The following is a 26,954-nucleotide window of genomic DNA, read 5'->3' on the forward strand; positions in this document are numbered from 1 at the left end:
TGTAGTGCAAATAATCGAGAGGTAAAAAGCAAGTATCAGGAACATACTAATAGGCTCTATTCTTAAGGGGTTGTAACTCAGTGGTAGAGTGTTCGCTTTGCATGCGAAAAGCCCGGAGTTCAATCCTCCGCAACTCCATACTATAATCGCTTTCATTTTGAAAAAAGGATCATTGTCATGTCTGCCAACAGAATGAAACTACATTCCACATTCTTACGAATATCTCGTGAAAAGTGTAAATACCCAGTGATCAAACCAGTACTTGCAAAACGATAGGGCATAATCTTTCTTATCCTTCTTTTTCTTCTACTGGTAGGAACCGGCTTTTGTCGTCCCAGCGGTATTTTCTGACGGCCATTCGGTTGTAACACTGTCGATTAAACCTGCCATGATCCTCGAAAATTGAACAGAAAAGCATACAATTGCCATTAATTATTGATATTTTGCCCTGTCATAGTTACAATTGTGTGCTCTTCTCAATACACCTAGTTTACGCCACATTGCAATATAAGTAGCCATTGCGATAACAATGTCAAGATGGCCGAGTGGTTAAGGCGCCAGACTTAAGATTCTAATTCAAATTCAAATAATAGATTAATAGGTAATCTTGTGATATCCGTTACTTGGCATTCTGGTCTTCGAAGAAGGCGTGGGTTCGAACCACACTCTTGACAAAACCTTCCTTTAAAGTTTTATTCTTTTTTACTTTAAATCTTCTTCTCCATTGAAAACACATACGTGTCGCAATAGTTAACAGTCACTCAAAGCAAACGGACATAAGTTATGGGGTTGTAACTCAGAGGTAGAGTGCTTGCTTCGCATGTGAAAAGACCAGAGTTCAATCCTCCAAAACTACAATGTAGTGCAAATAATCGAGAGGTAAAAAGCAAGTATCAGGAACATACTAATAGGCTCTATTCATAAGGGGTTGTAACTCAGTGGTAGAGTGTTCGCTTTGCATGCGAAAAGCCCGGAGTTCAATCCTCCGCAACTCCATACTATAATCGCTTTCATTTTGAAAAAAGGATCATTGTCATGTCTGCCAACAGAATGAAACTACATTCCACATTCTTACGAATATCTCGTGAAAAGTGTAAATACCCAGTGATCAAACCAGTACTTGCAAAACGATAGGGCATAATCTTTCTTATCCTTCTTTTTCTTCTACTGGTAGGAACCGGCTTTTGTCGTCCCAGCGGTATTTTCTGACGGCCATTCGGTTGTGGCACTGTCGATTAAACCTGCCATGATCCTCGAAAATTGAACAGAAAAGCATAAAATTGCCATTAATTATTGATATTTTGCCCTGTCATAGTTACAATTGTGTGCTCTTCTCAATACACCTAGTTTACGCCACATTGCAATATAAGTAGCCATTGCGATAACAATGTCAAGATGGCCGAGTGGTTAAGGCGCCAGACTTAAGATTCTAATTCAAATTCAAATAATAGATTAATAGGTAATCTTGTGATATCCGTTACTTGGCATTCTGGTCTTCGAAGAAGGCGTGGGTTCGAACCACACTCTTGACAAAACCTTCCTTTAAAGTTTTATTCTTTTTTACTTTAAATCTTCTTCTTCATTGAAAACACATACGTGTCGCAATAGTTAACAGTCACTCAAAGCAAACGGGCATAAGTTAAGGGGTTGTAACTCATAGGTAGAGTGCTTGCTTCGCATGTGAAAAGACCAGAGTTCAATCCTCCAAAATCTCCAATGTAGTGCAAATAATCGAGAGGTAAAAAGCAAGTATCAGGAACATACTAATAGGCTCTATTCTTAAGGGGTTGTAACTCAGTGGTAGAGTGTTCGCTTTGCATTCGAAAAGCCCGGAGTTCAATCCTCCGCAACTCCATACTATAATCGCTTTCATTTTGAAAAAAGGATCATTGTCATGTCTGCCAACAGAATGAAACTACATTCCACATTCTTACGAATATCTCGTGAAAAGTGTAAATACCCAGTGATCAAACCAGTACTTGCAAAACGATAGGGCATAATCTTTCTTATCCTTCTTTTTCTTCTACTGGTAGGAACCGGCTTTTGTCGTCCCAGCGGTATTTTCTGACGGCCATTCGGTTGTAACACTGTCGATTAAACCTGCCATGATCCTCGAAAATTGAACAGAAAAGCATACAATTGCCATTAATTATTGATATTTTGCCCTGTCATAGTTACAATTGTGTGCTCTTCTCAATACACCTAGTTTACGCCACATTGCAATATAAGTAGCCATTGCGATAACAATGTCAAGATGGCCGAGTGGTTAAGGCGCCAGACTTAAGATTCTAATTCAAATTCAAATAATAGATTAATAGGTAATCTTGTGATATCCGTTACTTGGCATTCTGGTCTTCGAAGAAGGCGTGGGTTCGAACCACACTCTTGACAAAACCTTCCTTTAAAGTTTTATTCTTTTTTACTTTAAATCTTCTTCTCCATTGAAAACACATACGTGTCGCAATAGTTAACAGTCACTCAAAGCAAACGGGCATAAGTTATGGGGTTGTATCTCAGAGGTAGAGTGCTTGCTTCGCATGTGAAAAGACCAGAGTTCAATCCTCCAAAACTCCAATGTAGTGCAAATAATCGAGAGGTAAAAAGCAAGTATCAGGAACATACTAATAGGCTCTATTCTTAAGGGGTTGTAACTCAGTGGTAGAGTGTTCGCTTTGCATGCGAAAAGCCCGGAGTTCAATCCTCCGCTACTCCATACTATAATCGCTTTCATTTTGAAAACAGGATCATTGTCATGTCTGCCAACAGAATGAAACTACATTCCACATTCTTACGAATATCTCGTGAAAAGTGTAAATACCCAGTGATCAAACCAGTACTTGCAAAACGATAGGGCATAATCTTTCTTATCCTTCTTTTTCTTCTACTGGTAGAAACCGGCTTTTGTCGTCCCAGCGGTATTTTCTGACGGCCATTCGGTTGTGGCACTGTCGATTAAACCTGCCATGATCCTCGAAAATTGAACAGAAAAGCATACAATTGCCATTAATTATTGATATTTTGCCCTGTCATAGTTACAATTGTGTGCTCTTCTCAATACACCTAGTTTACGCCACATTGCAATATAAGTAGCCATTGCGATAACAATGTCAAGATGGCCGAGTGGTTAAGGCGCCAGACTTAAGATTCTAATTCAAATTCAAATAATAGATTAATAGGTAATCTTGTGATATCCGTTACTTGGCATTCTGGTCTTCGAAGAAGGCGTGGGTTCGAACCACACTCTTGACAAAACCTTCCTTTAAAGTTTTATTCTTTTTTACTTTAAATCTTCTTCTCCATTGAAAACACATACGTGTCGCAATAGTTAACAGTCACTCAAAGCAAACGGGCATAAGTTAAGGGGTTGTAACTCAGAGGTAGAGTGGTTGCTTCGCATGTGAAAAGACCAGAGTTCAATCCTCCAAAATCTCCAATGTAGTGCAAATAATCGAGAGGTAAAAAGCAAGTATCAGGAACATACTAATAGGCTCTATTCTTAAGGGGTTGTAACTCAGTGGTAGAGTGTTCGCTTTGCATGCGAAAAGCCCGGAGTTCAATCCTCCGCAACTCCATACTATAATCGCTTTCATTTTGAAAAAAGGATCATTGTCATGTCTGCCAACAGAATGAAACTACATTCCACATTCTTACGAATATCTCGTGAAAAGTGTAAATACCCAGTGATCAAACCAGTACTTGCAAAACGATAGGGCATAATCTTTCTTATCCTTCTTTTTCTTCTACTGGGAGGAACCGGCTTTTGTCGTCCCAGCGGTATTTTCTGACGGCCATTCGGTTGTAACACTGTCGATTAAACCTGCCATGATCCTCGAAAATTGAACAGAAAAGCATACAATTGCCATTAATTATTGATATTTTGCCCTGTCATAGTTACAATTGTGTGCTCTTCTCAATACACCTAGTTTACGCCACATTGCAATATAAGTAGCCATTGCGATAACAATGTCAAGATGGCCGAGTGGTTAAGGCGCCAGACTTAAGATTCTAATTCAAATTCAAATAATAGATTAATAGGTAATCTTGTGATATCCGTTACTTGGCATTCTGGTCTTCGAAGAAGGCGTGGGTTCGAACCACACTCTTGACAAAACCTTCCTTTAAAGTTTTATTCTTTTTTACTTTAAATCTTCTTCTCCATTGAAAACACATACGTGTCGCAATAGTTAACAGTCACTCAAAGCAAACGGGCATAAGTTATGGGGTTGTATCTCAGAGGTAGAGTGCTTGCTTCGCATGTGAAAAGACCAGAGTTCAATCCTCCAAAACTCCAATGTAGTGCAAATAATCGAGAGGTAAAAAGCAAGTATCAGGAACATACTAATAGGCTCTATTCTTAAGGGGTTGTAACTCAGTGGTAGAGTGTTCGCTTTGCATGCGAAAAGCCCGGAGTTCAATCCTCCGCTACTCCATACTATAATCGCTTTCATTTTGAAAACAGGATCATTGTCATGTCTGCCAACAGAATGAAACTACATTCCACATTCTTACGAATATCTCGTGAAAAGTGTAAATACCCAGTGATCAAACCAGTACTTGCAAAACGATAGGGCATAATCTTTCTTATCCTTCTTTTTCTTCTACTGGTAGAAACCGGCTTTTGTCGTCCCAGCGGTATTTTCTGACGGCCATTCGGTTGTGGCACTGTCGATTAAACCTGCCATGATCCTCGAAAATTGAACAGAAAAGCATACAATTGCCATTAATTATTGATATTTTGCCCTGTCATAGTTACAATTGTGTGCTCTTCTCAATACACCTAGTTTACGCCACATTGCAATATAAGTAGCCATTGCGATAACAATGTCAAGATGGCCGAGTGGTTAAGGCGCCAGACTTAAGATTCTAATTCAAATTCAAATAAAAGATTAATAGGTAATCTTGTGATATCCGTTACTTGGCATTCTGGTCTTCGAAGAAGGCGTGGGTTCGAACCACACTCTTGACAAAACCTTCCTTTAAAGTTTTATTCTTTTTTACTTTAAATCTTCTTCTTCATTGAAAACACATACGTGTCGCAATAGTTAACAGTCACTCAAAGCAAACGGGCATAAGTTAAGGGGTTGTAACTCAGAGGTAGAGTGCTTGCTTCGCATGTGAAAAGACCAGACTTCAATCCTCCAAAATCTCCAATGTAGTGCAAATAATCGAGAGGTAAAAAGCAAGTATCAGGAACATACTAATAGTCTCTTTTCTTAAGGGGTTGTAACTCAGTGGTAGAGTGTTCGCTTTGCATGCGATAAGCCCGGAGTTCAATCCACCGCAACTCCATACTACAATCGCTTTCATTTAAAAAAAAAAAACATTGTCATGTCTGCCAACAGAATGAAACTACATTCAACATTTTTACGAATATCTCGTGAAAAGTGTAAATACCCAGTGATCAAACCAGTACTTGCAAAACGATAGGGCATAATCTTTCTTATCCTTCTTTTTCTTCTACTGGTAGAAACCGGCTTTTGTCGTCCCAGCGGTATTTTCTGACGGCCATTCGGTTGTGGCACTGTCGATTAAACCTGCCATGATCCTCGAAAATTGAACAGAAAAGCATACAATTGCCATTAATTATTGATATTTTGCCCTGTCATAGTTACAATTGTGTGCTCTTCTCAATACACCTAGTTTACGCCACATTGCAATATAAGTAGCCATTGCGATAACAATGTCAAGATGGCCGAGTGGTTAAGGCGCCAGACTTAAGATTCTAATTCAAATTCAAATAATAGATTAATAGGTAATCTTGTGATATCCGTTACTTGGCATTCTGGTCTTCGAAGAAGGCGTGGGTTCGAACCACACTCTTGACAAAACCTTCCTTTAAAGTTTTATTCTTTTTTACTTTAAATCTTCTTCTTCATTGAAAACACATACGTGTCGCAATAGTTAACAGTCACTCAAAGCAAACGGGCATAAGTTAAGGGGTTGTAACTCAGAGGTAGAGTGCTTGCTTCGCATGTGAAAAGACCAGACTTCAATCCTCCAAAATCTCCAATGTAGTGCAAATAATCGAGAGGTAAAAAGCAAGTATCAGGAACATACTAATAGGCTCTTTTCTTAAGGGGTTGTAACTCAGTGGTAGAGTGTTCGCTTTGCATGCGAAAAGCCCGGAATTCAAACCTCCGCAACTCCATACTACAATCGCTTTCATTTAAAAAAAAAAAAACATTGTCATGTCTGCCAACAGAATGAAACAACATTCAACATTTTTACGAATATCTCGTGAAAAGTGTAAATACCCAGTGATCGAACCAGTACTTGCAAAACGATAGGGCATAATCTTTCTTATCCTTCTTTTTCTTCTACTGGTAGAAACCGGCTTTTGTCGTCCCAGCGGTATTTTCTGACGGCCATTCGTTTGTGGCACTGTCGATTAAACCTGCCATGATCCTCGAAAATTGAACAGAAAAGCATACAATTGCCATTAATTATTGATATTTTGCCCTGTCATAGTTACAATTGTGTGCTCTTCTCAATACACCTAGTTTACGCCACATTGCAATATAAGTAGCCATTGCGATAACAATGTCAAGATGGCCGAGTGGTTAAGGCGCCAGACTTAAGATTCTAATTCAAATTCAAATAATAGATTAATAGGTAATCTTGTGATATCCGTTACTTGGCATTCTGGTCTTCGAAGAAGGCGTGGGTTCGAACCACACTCTTGACAAAACCTTCCTTTAAAGTTTTATTCTTTTTTACTTTAAATCTTCTTCTCCATTGAAAACACATACGTGTCGCAATAGTTAACAGTCACTCAAAGCAAACGGGCATAAGTTAAGGGGTTGTAACTCAGAGGTAGAGTGCTTGCTTCGCATGTGAAAAGACCAGAGTTCAATCCTCCAAAATCTCCAATGTAGTGCAAATAATCGAGAGGTAAAAAGCAAGTATCAGGAACATACTAATAGTCTCTATTCTTAAGAGGTTGTAACTCAGTGGTAGAGTGTTCGCTTTGCATGCGAAAAGCCCGGAGTTCAATCCTCCGCAACTCCATACTATAATCGCTTTCATTTTGAAAAAAGGATCATTGTCATGTCTGCCAACAGAATGAAACTACATTCCACATTCTTACGAATATCTCGTGAAAAGTGTAAATACCCAGTGATCAAACCAGTACTTGCAAAACGATAGGGCATAATCTTTCTTATCCTTCTTTTTCTTCTACTGGTAGGAACCGGCTTTTGTCGTCCCAGCGGTATTTTCTGACGGCCATTCGGTTGTGGCACTGTCGATTAAACCTGCCATGATCCTCGAAAATTGAACAGAAAAGCATACAATTGCCATTAATTATTGATATTTTGCCCTGTCATAGTTACAATTGTGTGCTCTTCTCAATACACCTAGTTTACGCCACATTGCAATATAAGTAGCCATTGCGATAACAATGTCAAGATGGCCGAGTGGTTAAGGCGTCAGACTTAAGATTCTAATTCAAATTCAAATAATAGATTAATAGGTAATCTTGTGATATCCGTTATTTGGCATTCTGGTCTTCGAAGAAGGCGTGGGTTCGAACCACACTCTTGACAAAACCTTCCTTTAAAGTTTTATTCTTTTTTACTTTAAATCTTCTTCTCCATTGAAAACACATACGTGTCGCAATAGTTAACAGTCACTCAAAGCAAACGGGCATAAGTTAAGGGGTTGTAACTCAGAGGTAGAGTGCTTGCTTCGCATGTGAAAAGACCAGAGTTCAATCCTCCAAAATCTCCAATGTAGTGCAAATAATCGAGAGGTAAAAAGCAAGTATCAGGAACATACTAATAGTCTCTATCCTTAAGGGGTTGTAACTCAGTGGTAGAGTGTTCGCTTTGCATGCGAAAAGCCCGGAGTTCAATCCACCGCAACTCCATACTACAATCGCTTTCATTTAAAAAAAAAAAAACATTGTCATGTCTGTCAACAGAATGAAACTACATTCAACATTTTTACGAATATCTCGTGAAAAGTGTAAATACCCAGTGATCAAACCAGTACTTGCAAAACGATAGGGCATAATCTTTCTTATCCTTCTTTTTCTTCTACTGGTAGAAACCGGCTTTTGTCGTCCCAGCGGTATTTTCTGACGGCCATGCGGTTGTGGCACTGTCGATTAAACCTGCCATGATCCTCGAAAATTGAACAGAAAAGCATACAATTGCCATTAATTATTGATATTTTGCCCTGTCATAGTTACAATTGTGTGCTCTTCTCAATACACCTAGTTTACGCCACATTGCAATATAAGTAGCCATTGCGATAACAATGTCAAGATGGCCGAGTGGTTAAGGCGCCAGACTTAAGATTCTAATTCATCAAATTCAAATAATAGATTAATAGGTAATCTTGTGATATCCGTTACTTGGCATTCTGGTCTTCGAAGAAGGCGTGGGTTCGAATCCTACTCTTGACAAAACCTTCCTTTCAAGTTTTATTCTTTTTTACTTTAAATCTTCTTCTCCATTGAAAACACATACGTGTCGCAATAGTTAACAGTCACTCAAAGCAAACGGGCATAAGTTATGGGGTTGTAACTCAGAGGTAGAGTGCTTGCTTCGCATGTGAAAAGACCAGACTTCAATCCTCCAAAACTCCAATGTAGTGCAAATAATCGAGAGGTAAAAAGCAAGTATCAGGAACATACTAATAGTCTCTATCCTTAAGGGGTTGTAACTCAGTGGTAGAGTGTTCGCTTTGCATGCGAAAAGCCCGGAGTTCATTCTGCAACTCCATACTATAATCGCTTTCATTTTGAAAAAAAGATCATTGTCATGTCTGCCAACAGAATGAAACTACATTCCACATTCTTACGAATATCTCGTGAAAAGTGTAAATACCCAGTGATCAAACCAGTACTTGCAAAACGATAGGGCATAATCTTTCTTATCCTTCTTTTTCTTCTACTGGTAGAAACCGGCTTTTGTCGTCCCAGCGGTATTTTCTGACGGCCATTCGGTTGTGGCACTGTCGATTAAACCTGCCATGATCCTCGAAAATTGAACAGAAAAGCATACAATTGCCATTATTTATTGATATTTTGCCCTGTCATAGTTACAATTGTGTGCTCTTCTCAATACACCTAGTTTACGCCACATTGCAATATAAGTAGCCATTGCGATAACAATGTCAAGATGGCCGAGTGGTTAAGGCGCCAGACTTAAGATTCTAATTCAAATTCAAATAATAGATTAATAGGTAATCTTGTGATATCCGTTACTTGGCATTCTGGTCTTCGAAGAAGGCGTGGGTTCGAACCACACTCTTGACAAAACCTTCCTTTAAAGTTTTATTCTTTTTTACTTTAAATCTTCTTCTCCATTGAAAACACATACGTGTCGCAATAGTTAACAGTCACTCAAAGCAAACGGGCATAAGTTAAGGGGTTGTAACTCAGAGGTAGAGTGCTTGCTTCGCATGTGAAAAGACCAGAGTTCAATCCTCCAAAATCTCCAATGTAGTGCAAATAATCGAGAGGTAAAAAGCAAGTATCAGGAACATACTAATAGTCTCTATTCTTAAGGGGTTGTAACTCAGTGGTAGAGTGTTCGCTTTGCATGCGAAAAGCCCGGAGTTCAATCCTCCGCAACTCCATACTACAATCGCTTTCATTTTGAAAAAAAAAACATTGTCATGTCTGCCAACAGAATGAAACTACATTCAACATTTTTACGAATATCTCGTGAAAAGTGTAAATACCCAGTGATCAAACCAGTACTTGCAAAACGATAGGGCATAATCTTTCTTATCCTTCTTTTTCTTCTACTGGTAGAAACTGGCTTTTGTCGTCCCAGGGGTATTTTCTGACGGCCATTCGTTTGTGGCACTGTCGATTAAACCTGCCATGATCCTCGAAAATTGAACAGAAAAGCATACAATTGCCATTAATTATTGATATTTTGCCCTGTCATAGTTACAATTGTGTGCTCTTCTCAATACACCTAGTTTACGCCACATTGCAATATAAGTAGCCATTGCGATAACAATGTCAAGATGGCCGAGTGGTTAAGGCGCCAGACTTAAGATTCTAATTCAAATTCAAATAATAGATTAATAGGTAATCTTGTGATATCCGTTACTTGGCATTCTGGTCTTCGAAGAAGGCGTGGGTTCGAACCACACTCTTGACAAAACCTTCCTTTAAAGTTTTATTCTTTTTTACTTTAAATCTTCTTCTCCATTGAAAACACATACGTGTCGCAATAGTTAACAGTCACTCAAAGCAAACGGGCATAAGTTAAGGGGTTGTAACTCAGAGGTAGAGTGCTTGCTTCGCATGTGAAAAGACCAGAGTTCAATCCTCCAAAATCTCCAATGTAGTGCAAATAATCGAGAGGTAAACAGCAAGTATCAGGAACATACTAATAGTCTCTATCCTTAAGGGTTTGTAACTCAGTGGTAGAGTGTTCGCTTTGCATGCGAAAAGCCCGGAGTTCAATCCTCCACAACTCCATACTATAATCGCTTTCATTTTGAAAAAAAGATCATTGTCATGTCTGCCAACAGAATGAAACTACATTCAACATTTTTACGAATATCTCGTGAAAAGTGTAAATACCCAGTGATCAAACCAGTACTTGCAAAACGATAGGGCATAATCTTTCTTATCCTTCTTTTTCTTCTACTGGAAGAAACCGGCTTTTGTCGTCCCAGCGGTATTTTCTGACGGCCATTCGGTTGTGGCACTGTCGATTAAACCTGCCATGATCCTCGAAAATTGAACAGAAAAGCATACAATTGCCATTAATTATTGATATTTTGCCCTGTCATAGTTACAATTGTGTGCTCTTCTCAATACACCTAGTTTACGCCACATTGCAATATAAGTAGCCATTGCGATAACAATGTCAAGATGGCCGAGTGGTTAAGGCGTCAGACTTAAGATTCTAATTCAAATTCAAATAATAGATTAATAGGTAATCTTGTGATATCCGTTATTTGGCATTCTGGTCTTCGAAGAAGGCGTGGGTTCGAACCACACTCTTGACAAAACCTTCCTTTAAAGTTTTATTCTTTTTTACTTTAAATCTTCTTCTCCATTGAAAACACATACGTGTCGCAATAGTTAACAGTCACTCAAAGCAAACGGGCATAAGTTAAGGGGTTGTAACTCAGAGGTAGAGTGCTTGCTTCGCATGTGAAAAGACCAGAGTTCAATCCTCCAAAATCTCCAATGTAGTGCAAATAATCGAGAGGTAAAAAGCAAGTATCAGGAACATACTAATAGTCTCTATTCTTAAGGGGTTGTAACTCAGTGGTAGAGTGTTCGCTTTGCATGCGAAAAGCCCGGAGTTCAATCCTCCGCAACTCCATACGCTTTCATTTTGAAAAAAAGATCATTGTCATGTCTGCCAACAGAATGAAACTACATTCAACATTTTTACGAATATCTCGTGAAAAGTGTAAATACCCAGTGATCAAACCAGTACTTGCAAAACGATAGGGCATAATCTTTCTTATCCTTCTTTTTCTTCTACTGGTAGAAACCGGCTTTTGTCGTCCCAGCGGTATTTTCTGACGGCCATTCGGTTGTGGCACTGTCGATTAAACCTGCCATGATCCTCGAAAATTGAACAGAAAAGCATACAATTGCCATTAATTATTGATATTTTGCCCTGTCATAGTTACAATTGTGTGCTCTTCTCAATACACCTAGTTTACGCCACATTGCAATATAAGTAGCCATTGCGATAACAATGTCAAGATGGCCGAGTGGTTAAGGCGTCAGACTTAAGATTCTAATTCAAATTCAAATAATAGATTAATAGGTAATCTTGTGATATCCGTTACTTGGCATTCTGGTCTTCGAAGAAGGCGTGGGTTCGAACCACACTCTTGACAAAACCTTCCTTTAAAGTTTTATTCTTTTTTACTTTAAATCTTCTTCTCCATTGAAAACACATACGTGTCGCAATAGTTAACAGTCACTCAAAGCAAACGGGCATAAGTTAAGGGGTTGTAACTCAGAGGTAGAGTGCTTGCTTCGCATGTGAAAAGACCAGAGTTCAATCCTCCAAAATCTCCAATGTAGTGCAAATAATCGAGAGGTAAAAAGCAAGTATCAGGAACATACTAATAGTCTCTATTCTTAAGGGGTTGTAACTCAGTGGTAGAGTGTTCGCTTTGCATGCGAAAAGCCCGGAGTTCAATCCTCCGCAACTCCATACTACAATCGCTTTCATTTTGAAAAAAAGATCATTGTCATGTCTGCCAACAGAATGAAACTACATTCAACATTTTTACGAATATCTCGTGAAAAGTGTAAATACCCAGTGATCAAACCAGTACTTGCAAAACGATAGGGCATAATCTTTCTTATCCTTCTTTTTCTTCTACTGGTAGAAACCGGCTTTTGTCGTCCCAGCGGTATTTTCTGACGGCCATTCGTTTGTGGCACTGTCGATTAAACCTGCCATGATCCTCGAAAATTGAACAGAAAAGCATACAATTGCCATTAATTATTGATATTTTGCCCTGTCATAGTTACAATTGTGTGCTCTTCTCAATACACCTAGTTTACGCCACATTGCAATATAAGTAGCCATTGCGATGACAATGTCAAGATGGCCGAGTGGTTAAGGCGCCAGACTTAAGATTCTAATTCAAATTCAAATAATAGATTAATAGGTAATCTTGTGATATCCGTTACTTGGCATTCTGGTCTTCGAAGAAGGCGTGGGTTCGAACCCCACTCTTGACAAAACCTTCCTTTAAAGTTTTATTCTTTTTTACTTTAAATCTTCTTCTCCATTGAAAACACATACGTGTAGCAATAGTTAACAGTCACTCAAAGCAAACGGACATAAGTTAAGGGGTTGTAACTCAGAGTTAGAGTGCTTGCTTCGCATGTGAAAAGACCAGAGTTCAATCCTCCAAAACTCCAATGTAGTGCAAATAATCGAGAGGTAAAAAGCAAGTATCAGGAACATACTAATAGTCTCTATTCTTAAGGGGTTGTAACTCAGTGGTAGAGTGTTCGCTTTGCATGCGAAAAGCCCGGAGTTCAATCCTCCGCAACTCCATACTATAATCGCTTTCATTTTGAAAAAAAGATCATTGTCATGTCTGCCAACAGAATGAAACTACAATCCACATTCTTACGAATATCTCGTGAAAAGTGTAAATACCCAGTGATCAAACCAGTACTTGCAAAACGATAGGGCATAATCTTTCTTATCCTTCTTTTTCTTCTACTGGTAGAAACCGGCTTTTGCCGTCCCAGCGGTATTTTCTGACGGCCATTCGGTTTTGGCACTGTCGATTAAACCTGCCATGATCCTCGAAAATTGAACAAAAAAGCATACAATTGCCATTAATTATTGATATTTTGCCCTGTCATAGTTACAATTGTGTGCTCTTCTCAATACACCTAGTTTACGCCACATTGCAATATAAGTAGCCATTGCGATAACAATGTCAAGATGGTCGAGTGGTTAAGGCGCCAGAGTTAAGATTCTAATTCAAATTCAAATAATAGATTAATAGGTAATCTTGTGATATCCGTTACTTGGCATTCTGGTCTTCGAAGAAGGCGTGGGTTCGAACCACACTCTTGACAAAACCTTCCTTTAAAGTTTTATTCTTTTTTACTTTAAATCTTCTTCTCCATTGAAAACACATACGTGTCGCAATAGTTAACAGTCACTCAAAGCAAACGGGCATAAGTTAAGGGGTTGTAACTCAGAGGTAGAGTGCTTGCTTCGCATGTGAAAAGACCAGAGTTCAATCCTCCAAAATCTCCAATGTAGTGCAAATAATCGAGAGGTAAAAAGCAAGTATCAGGAACATACTAATAGTCTCTATTCTTGTGGGGTTGTAACTCAGTGGTAGAGTGTTCGCTTTGCATGCGAAAAGCCCGGAGTTCAATCCTCCGCAACTCCATACTACAATCGCTTTCATTTTGAAAAAAAAAACATTGTCATGTCTGCCAACAGAATGAAACTACATTCAACATTTTTACGAATATCTCGTGAAAAGTGTAAATACCCAGTGACCAAACCAGTACTTGCAAAACGATAGGGCATAATCTTTCTTATCCTTCTTTTTCTTCTACTGGTAGAAACCGGCTTTTGTCGTCCCAGCGGTATTTTCTGACGGCCATTCGGTTGTGGCACTGTCGATTAAACCTGCCATGATCCTCGAAAATTGAACAGAAAAGCATACAATTGCCATTAATTATTGATATTTTGCCCTGTCATAGTTACAATTGTGTGCTCTTCTCAATACACCTAGTTTACGCCACATTGCAATATAAGTAGCCATTGCGATAACAATGTCAAGATGGCCGAGTGGTTAAGGCGCCAGACTTAAGATTCTAATTCAAATTCAAATAATAGATTAATAGGTAATCTTGTGATATCCGTTACTTGGCATTCTGGTCTTCGAAGAAGGCGTGGGTTCGAACCACACTCTTGACAAAACCTTCCTTTAAAGTTTTATTCTTTTTTACTTTAAATCTTCTTCTCCATTGAAAACACATACGTGTCGCAATAGTTAACAGTCACTCAAAGCAAACGGGCATAAGTTAAGGGGTTGTAACTCAGAGGTAGAGTGCTTGCTTCGCATGTGAAAAGACCAGAGTTCAATCCTCCAAAATCTCCAATGTAGTGCAAATAATCGAGAGGTAAAAAGCAAGTATCAGGAACATACTAATAGTCTCTATCCTTAAGGGGTTGTAACTCAGTGGTAGAGTGTTCGCTTTGCATGCGAAAAGCCCGGAGTTCATTCTGCAACTCCATACTATAATCGCTTTCATTTTGAAAAAAAGATCATTGTCATGTCTGCCAACAGAATGAAACTACATTCCACATTCTTACGAATATCTCGTGAAAAGTGTAAATACCCAGTGATCAAACCAGTACTTGCAAAACGATAGGGCATAATCTTTCTTATCCTTCTTTTTCTTCTACTGGTAGAAACCGGCTTTTGTCGTCCCAGCGGTATTTTCTGACGGCCATTCGGTTGTGGCACTGTCGATTAAACCTGCCATGATCCTCGAAAATTGAACAGAAAAGCATACAATTGCCATTAATTATTGATATTTTGCCCTGTCATAGTTACAATTGTGTGCTCTTCTCAATACACCTAGTTTACGCCACATTGCAATATAAGTAGCCATTGCGATAACAATGTCAAGATGGCCGAGTGGTTAAGGCGCCAGACTTAAGATTCTAATTCAAATTCAAATAATAGATTAATAGGTAATCTTGTGATATCCGTTACTTGGCATTCTGGTCTTCGAAGAAGGCGTTGGTTCGAACCACACTCTTGACAAAACCTTCCTTTAAAGTTTTATTCTTTTTTACTTTAAATCTTCTTCTCCATTGAAAACACATACGTGTCGCAATAGTTAACAGTCACTCAAAGCAAACGGGCATAAGTTAAGGGGTTGTTACTCAGAGGTAGAGTGCTCGCTTCGCATGTGAAAAGACCAGAGTTCAATCCTCCAAAATCTCCAATGTAGTGCAAATAATCGAGAGGTAAAAAGCAAGTATCAGGAACATACTAATAGTCTCTTTTCTTAAGGGGTTGTAACTCAGTGGTAGAGTGTTCGCTTTGCATGCGAAAAGCCCGGAGTTCAATCCTCCGCAACTCCATACTATAATCGCTTTCATTTTGAAAAAAGGATCATTGTCATGTCTGCCAACAGAATGAAACTACATTCCACATTCTTACGAATATCTCGTGAAAAGTGTAAATACCCAGTGATCAAACCAGTACTTGCAAAACGATAGGGCATAATCTTTCTTATCCTTCTTTTTCTTCTACTGGTAGAAACCGGCTTTTGTCGTCCCAGCGGTATTTTCTGACGGCCATTCGGTTGTGGCACTGTCGATTAAACCTGCCATGATCCTCGAAAATTGAACAGAAAAGCATACAATTGCCATTAATTATTGATATTTTGCCCTGTCATAGTTACAATTGTGTGCTCTTCTCAATACACCTAGTTTACGCCACATTGCAATATAAGTAGCCATTGCGATAACAATGTCAAGATGGCCGAGTGGTTAAGGCGCCAGACTTAAGATTCTAATTCAAATTCAAATAATAGATTAATAGGTAATCTTGTGATATCCGTTACTTGGCATTCTGGTCTTCGAAGAAGGCGTGGGTTCGAACCACACTCTTGACAAAACCTTCCTTTAAAGTTTTATTCTTTTTTACTTTAAATCTTCTTCTCCATTGAAAACACATACGTGTCGCAATAGTTAACAGTCACTCAAAGCAAACGGGCATAAGTTAAGGGGTTGTAACTCAGAGGTAGAGTGCTTGCTTCGCATGTGAAAAGACCAGAGTTCAATCCTCCAAAATCTCCAATGTAGTGCAAATAATCGAGAGGTAAAAAGCAAGTATCAGGAACATACTAATAGTCTCTATTCTTAAGGGGTTGTAACTCAGTGGTAGAGTGTTCGCTTTGCATGCGAAAAGCCCGGAGTTCAATCCTCCGCAACTCCATACTACAATCGCTTTCATTTTGAAAAAAAAAAACATTGTCATGTCTGCCAACAGAATGAAACTACATTCAACATTTTTACGAATATCTCGTGAAAAGTGTAAATACCCAGTGATCAAACCAGTACTTGCAAAACGATAGGGCATAATCTTTCTTATCCTTCTTTTTCTTCTACTGGTAGAAACCGGCTTTTGTCGTCCCAGCGGTATTTTCTGACGGCCATTCGGTTGTGGCACTGTCGATTAAACCTGCCATGATCCTCGAAAATTGAACAGAAAAGCATACAATTGCCATTAATTATTGATATTTTGCCCTGTCATAGTTACAATTGTGTGCTCTTCTCAATACACCTAGTTTACGCCACATTGCAATATAAGTAGCCATTGCGATAACAATGTCAAGATGGCCGAGTGGTTAAGGCGCCAGACTTAAGATTCTAATTCAAATTCAAATAATAGATTAATAGGTAATCTTGTGATATCCGTTACTTGGCATTCTGGTCTTCGAAGAAGGCGTGGGTTCGAACCACACTCTTGACAAAACCTTCCTTTAAAGTTTTATTCTTTTTTACTTTAAATCTTCTTCTCCATTGAAAACACATACGTGTCGCAATAGTTAACAGTCACTCAAAGCAAACGGGCATAAGTTAAGGGGTTGTAACTCAGAGGTAGAGTGCTTGCTTCGCATGTGAAAAGACCAGAGTTCAATCCTCCAAAATCTCCAATGTAGTGCAAATAATCGAGAGGTAAAAAGCAAGTATCAGGAACATACTAATAGTCTCTATTTTTGTGGGGTTGTAACTCAGTGGTAGAGTGTTCGCTTTGCATGCGAAAAGCCCGGAGTTCAATCCTCCGCAACTCCATACTACAATCGCTTTCATTTTGAAAAAAAAACATTGTCATGTCTGCCAACAGAATGAAACTACATTCAACATTTTTACGAATATCTCGTGAAAAGTGTAAATACCCAGTGACCAAACCAGTACTTGCAAAACGATAGGGCATAATCTTTCTTATCCTTCTTTTTCTTCTACTGGTAGAAACCGGCTTTTGTCGTCCCAGCGGTATTTTCTGACGGCCATTCGTTTGTGGCACTGTCGATTAAACCTGCCATGATCCTCGAAAATTGAACAGAAAAGCATACAATTGCCATTAATTATTGATATTTTGCCCTGTCATAGTTACAATTGTGTGCTCTTCTCAATACACCTAGTTTACGCCACATTGCAATATAAGTAGCCATTGCGATGACAATGTCAAGATGGCCGAGTGGTTAAGGCGCCAGACTTAAGATTCTAATTCAAATTCAAATAATAGATTAATAGGTAATCTTGTGATATCCGTTACTTGGCATTCTGGTCTTCGAAGAAGGCGTGGGTTCGAACCCCACTCTTGACAAAACCTTCCTTTAAAGTTTTATTCTTTTTTACTTTAAATCTTCTTCTCCATTGAAAACACATACGTGTAGCAATAGTTAACAGTCACTCAAAGCAAACGGACATAAGTTAAGGGGTTGTAACTCAGAGTTAGAGTGCTTGCTTCGCATGTGAAAAGACCAGAGTTCAATCCTCCAAAACTCCAATGTAGTGCAAATAATCGAGAGGTAAAAAGCAAGTATCAGGAACATACTAATAGTCTCTATTCTTAAGGGGTTGTAACTCAGTGGTAGAGTGTTCGCTTTGCATGCGAAAAGCCCGGAGTTCAATCCTCCGCAACTCCATACTATAATCGCTTTCATTTTGAAAAAAAGATCATTGTCATGTCTGCCAACAGAATGAAACTACAATCCACATTCTTACGAATATCTCGTGAAAAGTGTAAATACCCAGTGATCAAACCAGTACTTGCAAAACGATAGGGCATAATCTTTCTTATCCTTCTTTTTCTTCTACTGGTAGAAACCGGCTTTTGCCGTCCCAGCGGTATTTTCTGACGGCCATTCGGTTTTGGCACTGTCGATTAAACCTGCCATGATCCTCGAAAATTGAACAAAAAAGCATACAATTGCCATTAATTATTGATATTTTGCCCTGTCATAGTTACAATTGTGTGCTCTTCTCAATACACCTAGTTTACGCCACATTGCAATATAAGTAGCCATTGCGATAACAATGTCAAGATGGTCGAGTGGTTAAGGCGCCAGAGTTAAGATTCTAATTCAAATTCAAATAATAGATTAATAGGTAATCTTGTGATATCCGTTACTTGGCATTCTGGTCTTCGAAGAAGGCGTGGGTTCGAACCCCACTCTTGACAAAACCTTCCTTTCAAGTTTTATTCTTTTTTACTTTAAATCTTCTTCTCCATTGAAAACGCATACGTGTCGCAATCGTTAACAGTCACTCAAAGCAAACGGACATAAGTTAAGGGGTTGTAACTCAGAGTTAGAGTGCTTGCTTCGCATGTGAAAAGACCAGAGTTCAATCCTCCAAAACTCCAATGTGGTGCAAATAATCGAGAGGTAAAAAGCAAGTATCAGGAACATACTAATAGTCACTATTCTTAAGGATTTGTAACTCAGTGGTAGAGTGTTCGCTTTGCATGCGAAAAGCCCGGAGTTCAATCCTCCGCAACTCCATACTATAATCTAGTGATGTGACGTTAATGGAGTGCCGTTAGTCAAGTTCAAATCGAAGCAACTATTGTTTACGTAAAAAAAGCGCCAATTGTGGTTGTTTTTTATTTGCTTGCCCCCAGAAGTACCGTCAAACAAAAAAAAAGCTGTTATTGGTGGTGCCCTTTTCATGCTTACAATAGCCGCTGCAATCCTTACTTTATTAACGTAAAAGTTACGTTATCGTTAACGTCACTTCACTACTATAATCGCTTTAATTTTGAAAAAAAGATCATTGTCATGTCTGCCAACAGAATGAAACTACATTCCACATTCTTACGAATATCTCGTGAAAAGTGTAAATACCCAGTGATCAAACCAGTACTTGTAAAACGATAGGGCATAATCTTTCTTATCCTTCTTTTTCTTCTACTGGTAGAAACCGGCTTTTGTCGTCCCAGCGGTATTTTCTGACGGCCATTCGGTTGTGGAACTGTCGATTAAACCTGCCATGATCCTCGAAAATTGAATAGAAAAGCATACAATTGCAAATTTAATCTAACCATTCTTGTTGAATGCGATGAAAAATGAAGAAAATAAAGGAAATAATGCAAGTTTTTGAATGTTTCTTGTTGAATGTGATGAAAAATGAAGAAAAAATGCAATTTTTTGAATGTTTCTTGTTGAATGCGATGAAAAAAGAAGAAAATAAAGGAAATAATGCAATTTTTTGAATGTTTCTTGTTGAATGCGATGAAAAATGAAGAAAATAAGGGAAATAATGCAATTTTTTGAATGTTTCTTGTTGAATGCGATAAAAAATGAAGAAAATAAAGGAAATAATGCAATTTTTAAATGTTTCTTGTTGAATGTGTCGAAAAATGAAGAAAATAAAGGAAATAATGCAATTTTTTGAATGTTTCTTGTTGAATGCTATGAAAAAAGAAGAAAAAAAGGAAATAATGCAATTTTTTTAATGTTTTTTGTTGAATGCGATGAAAAATGAAGAAAATAAAGGAAATAATGCAATTTTTGAATGTTTCTTGTTGAATGCGATGAAAAATGAAGAAAATAAGGGAAATAATGCAATGTTTTGAATGTTTCTTGTTGAATGTGATGAAAAATGAAGAAAATAAAGGAAATAATGCAATTTTTTGAATTTTTCTTGTTGAATTCGATGAAAAATGAAGAAAATGAAGCAATTAATGCAATTTTTTGAATGTTTCTTGTTGAATGCTATGAAAAAAGAAGAAAAAAAAGGAAATAATGCAATTTTTTGAATGTTTCTTGTTGAATTCGATGAAAAATGAAGAAAATGAAGCAATTTTTTGAATGTTTCTTGTTGAATGCGATGAAAAATGAAGAAAATAAAGGAAATAATGCAATTTTTTGAATGTTTCTTGTTGAATGTGATGAAAAATGAAGAAAAAATGCAATTTTTTGAATGTTTCTTGTTGAATGCGATGAAAAATGAAGAAAATAATGCAATTTTTTGAATGTTTCTTGTTGAATGCGATGAAAAATGAAGAAAATAAGGGAAATAATGCAATTTTTTGAATATTCCTTGTTTAATGCGATGAAAAATGAAGAAAAAATCTAATTGTTTGAATGTTTCTTGTTGAATTCGATGAAAAATGAAGAAAATGAAGCAATTAATGCAATTTTTTGAATGTTTTTTGTTGAATGCGATGAAAAATGAAGAAAATAATGCAATTTTTTGAATGTTTCTTGTTGAATGCGATGAAAAATGAAGAAAATAAGGGAAATAATGCAATTTTTTGAATATTCCTTGTTTAATGCGATGAAAAATGAAGAAAAAATGCAATTGTTTGAATGTTTCTTGTTGAATTCGATGAAAAATGAAGAAAATGAAGCAATTAATGCAATTTTTTGAATGTTTCTTGTTGAATGCGATGAAAAATGAAGAAAATAAAGGAAATAATGCAATTTTTTGAATGTTTCTTGTTGAATGCGATGAAAAATGAAGAAAATAAAGGAAATAATGCAATTTTTTAATGTTTCTTGTTGAATGTGATGAAAAATGAAGAAAATAAAGGAAATAATGCAATTTTTTGAATTTTTCTTGTTTAATGCGATGAAAAAAGTAGAAAATAAAGGAAATAATGCAATTTTTTGAATGTTTCTTGTTTAATGCGATGAAAAATGAAGAAAAAATGCAATTTTTTGAATGTTTCTTGTTGAATGCAATGAAAAATGATAAAATAAAGGAAATAATGCAATTTTTTGAATATTCCTTGTTTAATGCGATGAAAAAAGTAGAAAATAAAGGAAATAATGCAATTTTTTGAATGTTTCTTGTTTAATGCGATGAAAAATGAAGAAAATAATGCAATTTTTTGAATGTTTCTTGTTGAATGCGATGAAAAATGAAGAAAATAAAGGAAATAATGCAATTTTTTGAATGTTTCTTGTTGAATGCGATGAAAAATGAAGAAAATAAAGGAAATAATGCAATTTTTTAATGTTTCTTGTTGAATGTGATGAAAAATGAAGAAAATAAAGGAAATAATGCAATTTTTTGAATTTTTCTTGTTTAATGCGATGAAAAATGAAGAAAATAATGCAATTTTTTGAATGTTTCTTGTTGAATGCGATGAAAAATGAAGAAAATAAAGGAAATAATGCAATTTTTTGAATGTCTCTTGTTGAATGCGATGAAAAATGAAGAAAATAAAGGAAATAATGCAATTTTTGAATGTTTCTTGTTGAATGTGTCGAAAAATGAAGAAAATAAAGGAAATAATGCAATTTTTTGAATGTTTCTTGTTGAATGTGATGAAAAATGAAGAAAAAATGCAATTTTTTGAATGTTTCTTGTTGAATGCGATGAAAAAAGAAGAAAATAAAGGAAATAATGCAATTTTTTGAATGTTTCTTGTTGAATGCGATGAAAAATGAAGAAAATAAGGGAAATAATGCAATTTTTTGAATGTTTCTTGTTGAATGCGATGAAAAATGAAGAAAATAAAGGAAATAATGCAATTTTTAAATGTTTCTTGTTGAATGTGTCGAAAAATGAAGAAAATAAAGGAAATAATGCAATTTTTTGAATGTTTCTTGTTGAATGCTATGAAAAAAGAAGAAAAAAAGGAAATAATGCAATTTTTTAATGTTTTTTGTTGAATGCGATGAAAAATGAAGAAAATAAAGGAAAAATGCAATTTTTGGAATGTTTCTTGTTGAAAGCGATGAAAAATGAAGAAAGTAAAGGAAATAATGCAATATTTTTAATGTTTCTTGTTGAATGCAATGAAAAATGAAGAAAAAAAGGAAATAATGCAATTTTTTAATGTTTCTTGTTGAATGCGATGAAATATGAAGAAAATAAAGGAAATAATGCAATTTTTTGAATGTTTTTTGTTGAATGCGATGAAAAATGAAGAAAATAAAGGAAAAATGCAATTTTTGGAATGTTTCTTGTTGAATGCGATGAAAAAGGAAGAAAATAAAGGAAATAATGCAATTTTTTGAATGTTTCTTGTTGAATGCGATGAAAAAAATAGAAAGTAAAGGAAATAATGCAATTTTTTGAATGTTTCTTGTTGAATGCGATGAAAAATGAAGAAAATAAAGGAAAAAATGCAATTTTTTAATGTTTCTTGTTGAATGTGATGAAAAATAAAGAAAATAAAGGAAATAATGCAATTTTTTGAATTTTTCTTGTTTAATGCGATGAAAAATGAAGAAAATAATGCAATTTTTTGAATGTTTCTTGTTGAATGCGATGAAAAATGAAGAAAATAAAGGAAATAATGCAATTTTTGAATGTTTCTTGTTGAATGCGATGAAAAATGAAGAAAATAAAGGAAATAATGCAATGTTTCGAATGTTTCTTGTTGAATGTGATGAAAAATGAAGAAAATAAAGGAAATAATGCAATTTTTTGAATTTTTCTTGTTGAATTCGATGAAAAATGAAGAAAATGAAGCAATTAATGCAATTTTCTGAATGTTTCTTGTTGAATGCTATGAAAAAAGAAGAAAAAAAACAGGAAATAATGCAATTTTTTGAATGTTTCTTGTTGAATGTGATGAAAAATGAAGAAAAAATGCAATTTTTTGAATGTTTCTTGTTGAATGCGATGAAAAATGAAGAAAATAAAGGAAATAATGCAATTTTTTGAATGTTTCTTGTTGAATGCGATGAAAAATGAAGAAAATAAGGGAAATAATGCAATTTTTGAATGTTTCTTGTTAAATGCGATGAAAAAAGAAGAAAATAAAGGAAATAATGCAATTTTTGAATGTTTCTTGTTAAATGCGATGAAAAATGAAGAAAATAAAGGAAATAATGCAATTTTTTGAATGTTTCTTGTTGAATGTGATGAAAAATGAAGAAAAAATGCAATTTTTTGAATGTTTCTTGTTGAATGCGATGAAAAATGAAGAAAATAATGCAATTTTTTGAATGTTTCTTGTTGAATGCGATGAAAAATGAAGAAAAGAAGGGAAATAATGCAATTTTTTGAATATTCCTTGTTTAATGCGATGAAAAATGAAGAAAAAATCTAATTGTTTGAATGTTTCTTGTTGAATTCGATGAAAAATGAAGAAAATGAAGCAATTAATGCAATTTTTTGAATGTTTCTTGTTGAATGCGAGGAAAAATGAAAAAAAATATGATGCAATTTTTTGAATGTTTCTTGTTGAATGCAATGAAAAATGATAAAATAAAGGAAATAATGCAATTTTTTGAATATTCCTTGTTTAATGCGATGAAAAAAGAAAAAAATAAAGGAAATAATGCAATTTTTTGGATGTTTCTTGTTTAATGCGATGAAAAATGAAGAAAATAATGCAATTTTTTGAATGTTTCTTGTTGAATGCGATGAAAAATGAAGAAAATAAAGGAAATAATGCAATTTTTTGAATGTTTCTTGTTGAATGCGATGAAAAATGAAGAAAATAAGGGAAATAATGCAATTTTTTGAATGTTTCTTGTTGAATGCGATGAAAAATGAAGAAAATAAAGGAAATAATGCAATTTTTGAATGTTTCTTGTTGAATGCGATGAAAAATGAAGAAAATAAAGGAAATAATGCAATGTTTTGAATGTTTCTTGTTGAATGTGATGAAAAATGAAGAAAATAAAGGAAATAATGCAATTTTTTGAATTTTTCTTGTTGAATTCGATGAAAAATGAAGAAAATGAAGCAATTAATGCAATTTTTTGAATGTTTCTTGTTAAATGCGATGAAAAAAGAAGAAAATAAAGGAAATAATGCAATTTTTGAATGTTTCTTGTTAAATGCGATGAAAAATGAAGAAAATAAAGGAAATAATGCAATTTTTTGAATGTTTCTTGTTGAATGTGATGAAAAATGAAGAAAAAATGCAATTTTTTGAATGTTTCTTGTTGAATGCGATGAAAAATGAAGAAAATAATGCAATTTTTTGAATGTTTCTTGTTGAATGCGATGAAAAATGAAGAAAATAAAGGAAATAATGCAATTTTTTGAATGTTTCTTGTTGAATGCGATGAAAAATGAAGAAAATAAAGGAAATAATGCAATTTTTAAATGTTTCTTGTTGAATGTGTCGAAAAATGAAGAAAATAAAGGAAATAATGCAATTTTTTGAATGTTTCTTGTTGAATGTGATGAAAAATGAAGAAAAAATGCAATTTTTTGAATGTTTCTTGTTGAATGCGATGAAAAATGAAGAAAATAATGCAATTTTTTGAATGTTTCTTGTGGAATGCGATGAAAAATGAAGAAAATAAGGGAAATAATGCAATTTTTTGAATGTTTCTTGTTGAATGCGATGAAAAATGAAGAAAATAAAGGAAATAATGCAATTTTTGAATGTTTCTTGTTGAATGCGATGAAAAATGAAGAAAATAAAGGAAATAATGCAATGTTTTGAATGTTTCTTGTTAAATGCGATGAAAAAAGAAGAAAATAAAGGAAATAATGCAATTTTTGAATGTGTCTTGTTAAATGCGATGAAAAATGAAGAAAATAAAGGAAATAATGCAATTTTTTGAATGTTTCTTGTTGAATGTGATGAAAAATGAAGAAAAAATGCAATTTTTTGAATGTTTCTTGTTGAATGCGATGAAAAATGAAGAAAATAATGCAATTTTTTGAATGTTTCTTGTTGAATGCGATGAAAAATGAAGAAAATAAAGGAAATAATGCAATTTTTTGAATGTTTCTTGTTGAATGCGATGAAAAATGAAGAAAATAAAGGAAATAATGCAATTTTTAAATGTTTCTTGTTGAATGTGTCGAAAAATGAAGAAAATAAAGGAAATAATGCAATTTTTTGAATGTTTCTTGTTGAATGTGATGAAAAATGAAGAAAAAATGCAATTTTTTGAATGTTTCTTGTTGAATGCGATGAAAAATGAAGAAAATAATGCAATTTTTTGAATGTTTCTTGTGGAATGCGATGAAAAATGAAGAAAATAAGGGAAATAATGCAATTTTTTGAATGTTTCTTGTTGAATGCGATGAAAAATGAAGAAAATAAAGGAAATAATGCAATTTTTGAATGTTTCTTGTTGAATGCGATGAAAAATGAAGAAAATAAAGGAAATAATGCAATGTTTTGAATGTTTCTTGTTAAATGCGATGAAAAAAGAAGAAAATAAAGGAAATAATGCAATTTTTGAATGTGTCTTGTTAAATGCGATGAAAAATGAAGAAAATAAAGGAAATAATGAAATTTTTTGAATGTTTCTTGTTGAATGTGATGAAAAATGAAGAAAAAATGCAATTTTTTGAATGTTTCTTGTTGAATGCGATGAAAAATGAAGAAAATAATGCAATTTTTTGAATGTTTCTTGTTGAATGCGATGAAAAATGAAGAAAATAAGGGAAATAATGCAATTTTTTGAATATTCCTTGTTTAATGCGATGAAAAATGAAGAAAAAATGCAATTGTTTGAATGTTTCTTGTTGAATTCGATGAAAAATGAAGAAAATGAAGCAATTAATGCAATTTTTTGAATGTTTCTTGTTGAATGCGATGAAAAATGAAGAAAATAATGCAATTTTTTGAATGTTTCTTGTTGAATGCAATGAAAAATGATAAAATAAAGGAAATAATGCAATTTTTTGAATATTCCTTGTTTAATGCGATGAAAAAAGTAGAAAATAAAGGAAATAATGCAATTTTTTGAATGTTTCTTGTTTAATGCGATGAAAAATGAAGAAAATAATGCAATTTTTTGAATGTTTCTTGTTGAATGCGATGAAAAATGAAGAAAATAAAGGAAATAATGCAATTTTTTGAATGTTTCTTGTTGAATGCGATGAAAAATGAAGAAAATAAAGGAAATAATGCAATTTTTTGAATGTTTCTTGTTGAATGCGATGAAAAATGAAGAAAATAAGGGAAATAATGCAATTTTTTGAATGTTTCTTGTTGAATGCGATGAAAAATGAAGAAAATAAAGGAAATAATGCAATTTTTGAATGTTTCTTGTTGAATGCGATGAAAAATGAAGAAAATAAAGGAAATAATGCAATGTTTTGAATGTTTCTTGTTGAATGTGATGAAAAATGAAGAAAATAAAGGAAATAATGCAATTTTTTGAATTTTTCTTGTTGAATTCGATGAAAAATGAAGAAAATGAAGCAATTAATGCAATTTTTTGAATGTTTCTTGTTAAATGCGATGAAAAAAGAAGAAAATAAAGGAAATAATGCAATTTTTGAATGTTTCTTGTTAAATGCGATGAAAAATGAAGAAAATAAAGGAAATAATGCAATTTTTTGAATGTTTCTTGTTGAATGTGATGAAAAATGAAGAAAAAATGCAATTTTTTGAATGTTTCTTGTTGAATGCGATGAAAAATGAAGAAAATAATGCAATTTTTTGAATGTTTCTTGTTGAATGCGATGAAAAATGAAGAAAATAAAGGAAATAATGCAATTTTTTGAATGTTTCTTGTTGAATGCGATGAAAAATGAAGAAAATAAAGGAAATAA

At 34.8% G+C, this 26,954-nt stretch overlaps 38 non-coding genes across 38 annotated transcripts; all 38 read left to right on the forward strand.

The window, feature by feature from the left end:
- The first annotated feature begins 66 nt into the window (after positions 1 to 66).
- On the forward strand, positions 67 to 138 carry Trnaa-ugc. The gene has a single exon. It is a non-coding gene; the product is annotated as a tRNA-Ala (tRNA).
- A 393-nt stretch (positions 139 to 531) lies between these two features.
- Trnal-uaa lies at positions 532 to 674 on the forward strand. Its single transcript has 2 exons — positions 532 to 568; positions 630 to 674. It is a non-coding gene; the product is annotated as a tRNA-Leu (tRNA).
- Positions 675 to 924: 250 nt separating this feature from the next.
- Trnaa-ugc lies at positions 925 to 996 on the forward strand. The gene has a single exon. It is a non-coding gene; the product is annotated as a tRNA-Ala (tRNA).
- A 393-nt stretch (positions 997 to 1,389) lies between these two features.
- On the forward strand, positions 1,390 to 1,532 carry Trnal-uaa. The gene is made up of 2 exons: positions 1,390 to 1,426; positions 1,488 to 1,532. It is a non-coding gene; the product is annotated as a tRNA-Leu (tRNA).
- Positions 1,533 to 1,783: 251 nt separating this feature from the next.
- Trnaa-ugc lies at positions 1,784 to 1,855 on the forward strand. Its single transcript has one exon. It is a non-coding gene; the product is annotated as a tRNA-Ala (tRNA).
- Positions 1,856 to 2,248: 393 nt separating this feature from the next.
- On the forward strand, positions 2,249 to 2,391 carry Trnal-uaa. The gene is made up of 2 exons: positions 2,249 to 2,285; positions 2,347 to 2,391. It is a non-coding gene; the product is annotated as a tRNA-Leu (tRNA).
- A 250-nt stretch (positions 2,392 to 2,641) lies between these two features.
- On the forward strand, positions 2,642 to 2,713 carry Trnaa-ugc. The gene has a single exon. It is a non-coding gene; the product is annotated as a tRNA-Ala (tRNA).
- Positions 2,714 to 3,106: 393 nt separating this feature from the next.
- Trnal-uaa lies at positions 3,107 to 3,249 on the forward strand. Its single transcript has 2 exons — positions 3,107 to 3,143; positions 3,205 to 3,249. It is a non-coding gene; the product is annotated as a tRNA-Leu (tRNA).
- A 251-nt stretch (positions 3,250 to 3,500) lies between these two features.
- Trnaa-ugc lies at positions 3,501 to 3,572 on the forward strand. The gene has a single exon. It is a non-coding gene; the product is annotated as a tRNA-Ala (tRNA).
- A 393-nt stretch (positions 3,573 to 3,965) lies between these two features.
- On the forward strand, positions 3,966 to 4,108 carry Trnal-uaa. The gene is made up of 2 exons: positions 3,966 to 4,002; positions 4,064 to 4,108. It is a non-coding gene; the product is annotated as a tRNA-Leu (tRNA).
- Positions 4,109 to 4,358: 250 nt separating this feature from the next.
- Positions 4,359 to 4,430, forward strand: Trnaa-ugc. Its single transcript has one exon. It is a non-coding gene; the product is annotated as a tRNA-Ala (tRNA).
- A 393-nt stretch (positions 4,431 to 4,823) lies between these two features.
- On the forward strand, positions 4,824 to 4,966 carry Trnal-uaa. The gene is made up of 2 exons: positions 4,824 to 4,860; positions 4,922 to 4,966. It is a non-coding gene; the product is annotated as a tRNA-Leu (tRNA).
- Positions 4,967 to 5,682: 716 nt separating this feature from the next.
- Trnal-uaa lies at positions 5,683 to 5,825 on the forward strand. Its single transcript has 2 exons — positions 5,683 to 5,719; positions 5,781 to 5,825. It is a non-coding gene; the product is annotated as a tRNA-Leu (tRNA).
- A 251-nt stretch (positions 5,826 to 6,076) lies between these two features.
- On the forward strand, positions 6,077 to 6,148 carry Trnaa-ugc. Its single transcript has one exon. It is a non-coding gene; the product is annotated as a tRNA-Ala (tRNA).
- A 394-nt stretch (positions 6,149 to 6,542) lies between these two features.
- Positions 6,543 to 6,685, forward strand: Trnal-uaa. Its single transcript has 2 exons — positions 6,543 to 6,579; positions 6,641 to 6,685. It is a non-coding gene; the product is annotated as a tRNA-Leu (tRNA).
- A 251-nt stretch (positions 6,686 to 6,936) lies between these two features.
- Trnaa-ugc lies at positions 6,937 to 7,008 on the forward strand. The gene has a single exon. It is a non-coding gene; the product is annotated as a tRNA-Ala (tRNA).
- Positions 7,009 to 7,401: 393 nt separating this feature from the next.
- On the forward strand, positions 7,402 to 7,544 carry Trnal-uaa. The gene is made up of 2 exons: positions 7,402 to 7,438; positions 7,500 to 7,544. It is a non-coding gene; the product is annotated as a tRNA-Leu (tRNA).
- Positions 7,545 to 7,795: 251 nt separating this feature from the next.
- Positions 7,796 to 7,867, forward strand: Trnaa-ugc. The gene has a single exon. It is a non-coding gene; the product is annotated as a tRNA-Ala (tRNA).
- A 394-nt stretch (positions 7,868 to 8,261) lies between these two features.
- Trnal-uaa lies at positions 8,262 to 8,407 on the forward strand. The gene is made up of 2 exons: positions 8,262 to 8,298; positions 8,363 to 8,407. It is a non-coding gene; the product is annotated as a tRNA-Leu (tRNA).
- Positions 8,408 to 9,119: 712 nt separating this feature from the next.
- Trnal-uaa lies at positions 9,120 to 9,262 on the forward strand. The gene is made up of 2 exons: positions 9,120 to 9,156; positions 9,218 to 9,262. It is a non-coding gene; the product is annotated as a tRNA-Leu (tRNA).
- A 251-nt stretch (positions 9,263 to 9,513) lies between these two features.
- On the forward strand, positions 9,514 to 9,585 carry Trnaa-ugc. Its single transcript has one exon. It is a non-coding gene; the product is annotated as a tRNA-Ala (tRNA).
- A 393-nt stretch (positions 9,586 to 9,978) lies between these two features.
- On the forward strand, positions 9,979 to 10,121 carry Trnal-uaa. Its single transcript has 2 exons — positions 9,979 to 10,015; positions 10,077 to 10,121. It is a non-coding gene; the product is annotated as a tRNA-Leu (tRNA).
- Positions 10,122 to 10,837: 716 nt separating this feature from the next.
- On the forward strand, positions 10,838 to 10,980 carry Trnal-uaa. Its single transcript has 2 exons — positions 10,838 to 10,874; positions 10,936 to 10,980. It is a non-coding gene; the product is annotated as a tRNA-Leu (tRNA).
- A 251-nt stretch (positions 10,981 to 11,231) lies between these two features.
- Trnaa-ugc lies at positions 11,232 to 11,303 on the forward strand. The gene has a single exon. It is a non-coding gene; the product is annotated as a tRNA-Ala (tRNA).
- A 386-nt stretch (positions 11,304 to 11,689) lies between these two features.
- Trnal-uaa lies at positions 11,690 to 11,832 on the forward strand. The gene is made up of 2 exons: positions 11,690 to 11,726; positions 11,788 to 11,832. It is a non-coding gene; the product is annotated as a tRNA-Leu (tRNA).
- A 251-nt stretch (positions 11,833 to 12,083) lies between these two features.
- Positions 12,084 to 12,155, forward strand: Trnaa-ugc. Its single transcript has one exon. It is a non-coding gene; the product is annotated as a tRNA-Ala (tRNA).
- Positions 12,156 to 12,548: 393 nt separating this feature from the next.
- Positions 12,549 to 12,691, forward strand: Trnal-uaa. The gene is made up of 2 exons: positions 12,549 to 12,585; positions 12,647 to 12,691. It is a non-coding gene; the product is annotated as a tRNA-Leu (tRNA).
- A 250-nt stretch (positions 12,692 to 12,941) lies between these two features.
- Trnaa-ugc lies at positions 12,942 to 13,013 on the forward strand. The gene has a single exon. It is a non-coding gene; the product is annotated as a tRNA-Ala (tRNA).
- A 787-nt stretch (positions 13,014 to 13,800) lies between these two features.
- Positions 13,801 to 13,872, forward strand: Trnaa-ugc. Its single transcript has one exon. It is a non-coding gene; the product is annotated as a tRNA-Ala (tRNA).
- A 393-nt stretch (positions 13,873 to 14,265) lies between these two features.
- Positions 14,266 to 14,408, forward strand: Trnal-uaa. The gene is made up of 2 exons: positions 14,266 to 14,302; positions 14,364 to 14,408. It is a non-coding gene; the product is annotated as a tRNA-Leu (tRNA).
- Positions 14,409 to 15,515: 1,107 nt separating this feature from the next.
- On the forward strand, positions 15,516 to 15,587 carry Trnaa-ugc. Its single transcript has one exon. It is a non-coding gene; the product is annotated as a tRNA-Ala (tRNA).
- A 393-nt stretch (positions 15,588 to 15,980) lies between these two features.
- Trnal-uaa lies at positions 15,981 to 16,123 on the forward strand. Its single transcript has 2 exons — positions 15,981 to 16,017; positions 16,079 to 16,123. It is a non-coding gene; the product is annotated as a tRNA-Leu (tRNA).
- A 251-nt stretch (positions 16,124 to 16,374) lies between these two features.
- On the forward strand, positions 16,375 to 16,446 carry Trnaa-ugc. The gene has a single exon. It is a non-coding gene; the product is annotated as a tRNA-Ala (tRNA).
- Positions 16,447 to 16,840: 394 nt separating this feature from the next.
- On the forward strand, positions 16,841 to 16,983 carry Trnal-uaa. The gene is made up of 2 exons: positions 16,841 to 16,877; positions 16,939 to 16,983. It is a non-coding gene; the product is annotated as a tRNA-Leu (tRNA).
- A 251-nt stretch (positions 16,984 to 17,234) lies between these two features.
- Trnaa-ugc lies at positions 17,235 to 17,306 on the forward strand. Its single transcript has one exon. It is a non-coding gene; the product is annotated as a tRNA-Ala (tRNA).
- Positions 17,307 to 17,698: 392 nt separating this feature from the next.
- On the forward strand, positions 17,699 to 17,841 carry Trnal-uaa. Its single transcript has 2 exons — positions 17,699 to 17,735; positions 17,797 to 17,841. It is a non-coding gene; the product is annotated as a tRNA-Leu (tRNA).
- Positions 17,842 to 18,091: 250 nt separating this feature from the next.
- Positions 18,092 to 18,163, forward strand: Trnaa-ugc. The gene has a single exon. It is a non-coding gene; the product is annotated as a tRNA-Ala (tRNA).
- Positions 18,164 to 18,949: 786 nt separating this feature from the next.
- Trnaa-ugc lies at positions 18,950 to 19,021 on the forward strand. Its single transcript has one exon. It is a non-coding gene; the product is annotated as a tRNA-Ala (tRNA).
- Positions 19,022 to 26,954: the final 7,933 nt, after the last annotated feature.

Source organism: Daphnia pulicaria, chromosome 1 (genome assembly GCF_021234035.1).
Source record: "Daphnia pulicaria isolate SC F1-1A chromosome 1, SC_F0-13Bv2, whole genome shotgun sequence".
Taxonomy (NCBI): Eukaryota; Metazoa; Arthropoda; class Branchiopoda; order Diplostraca; family Daphniidae; genus Daphnia; species Daphnia pulicaria.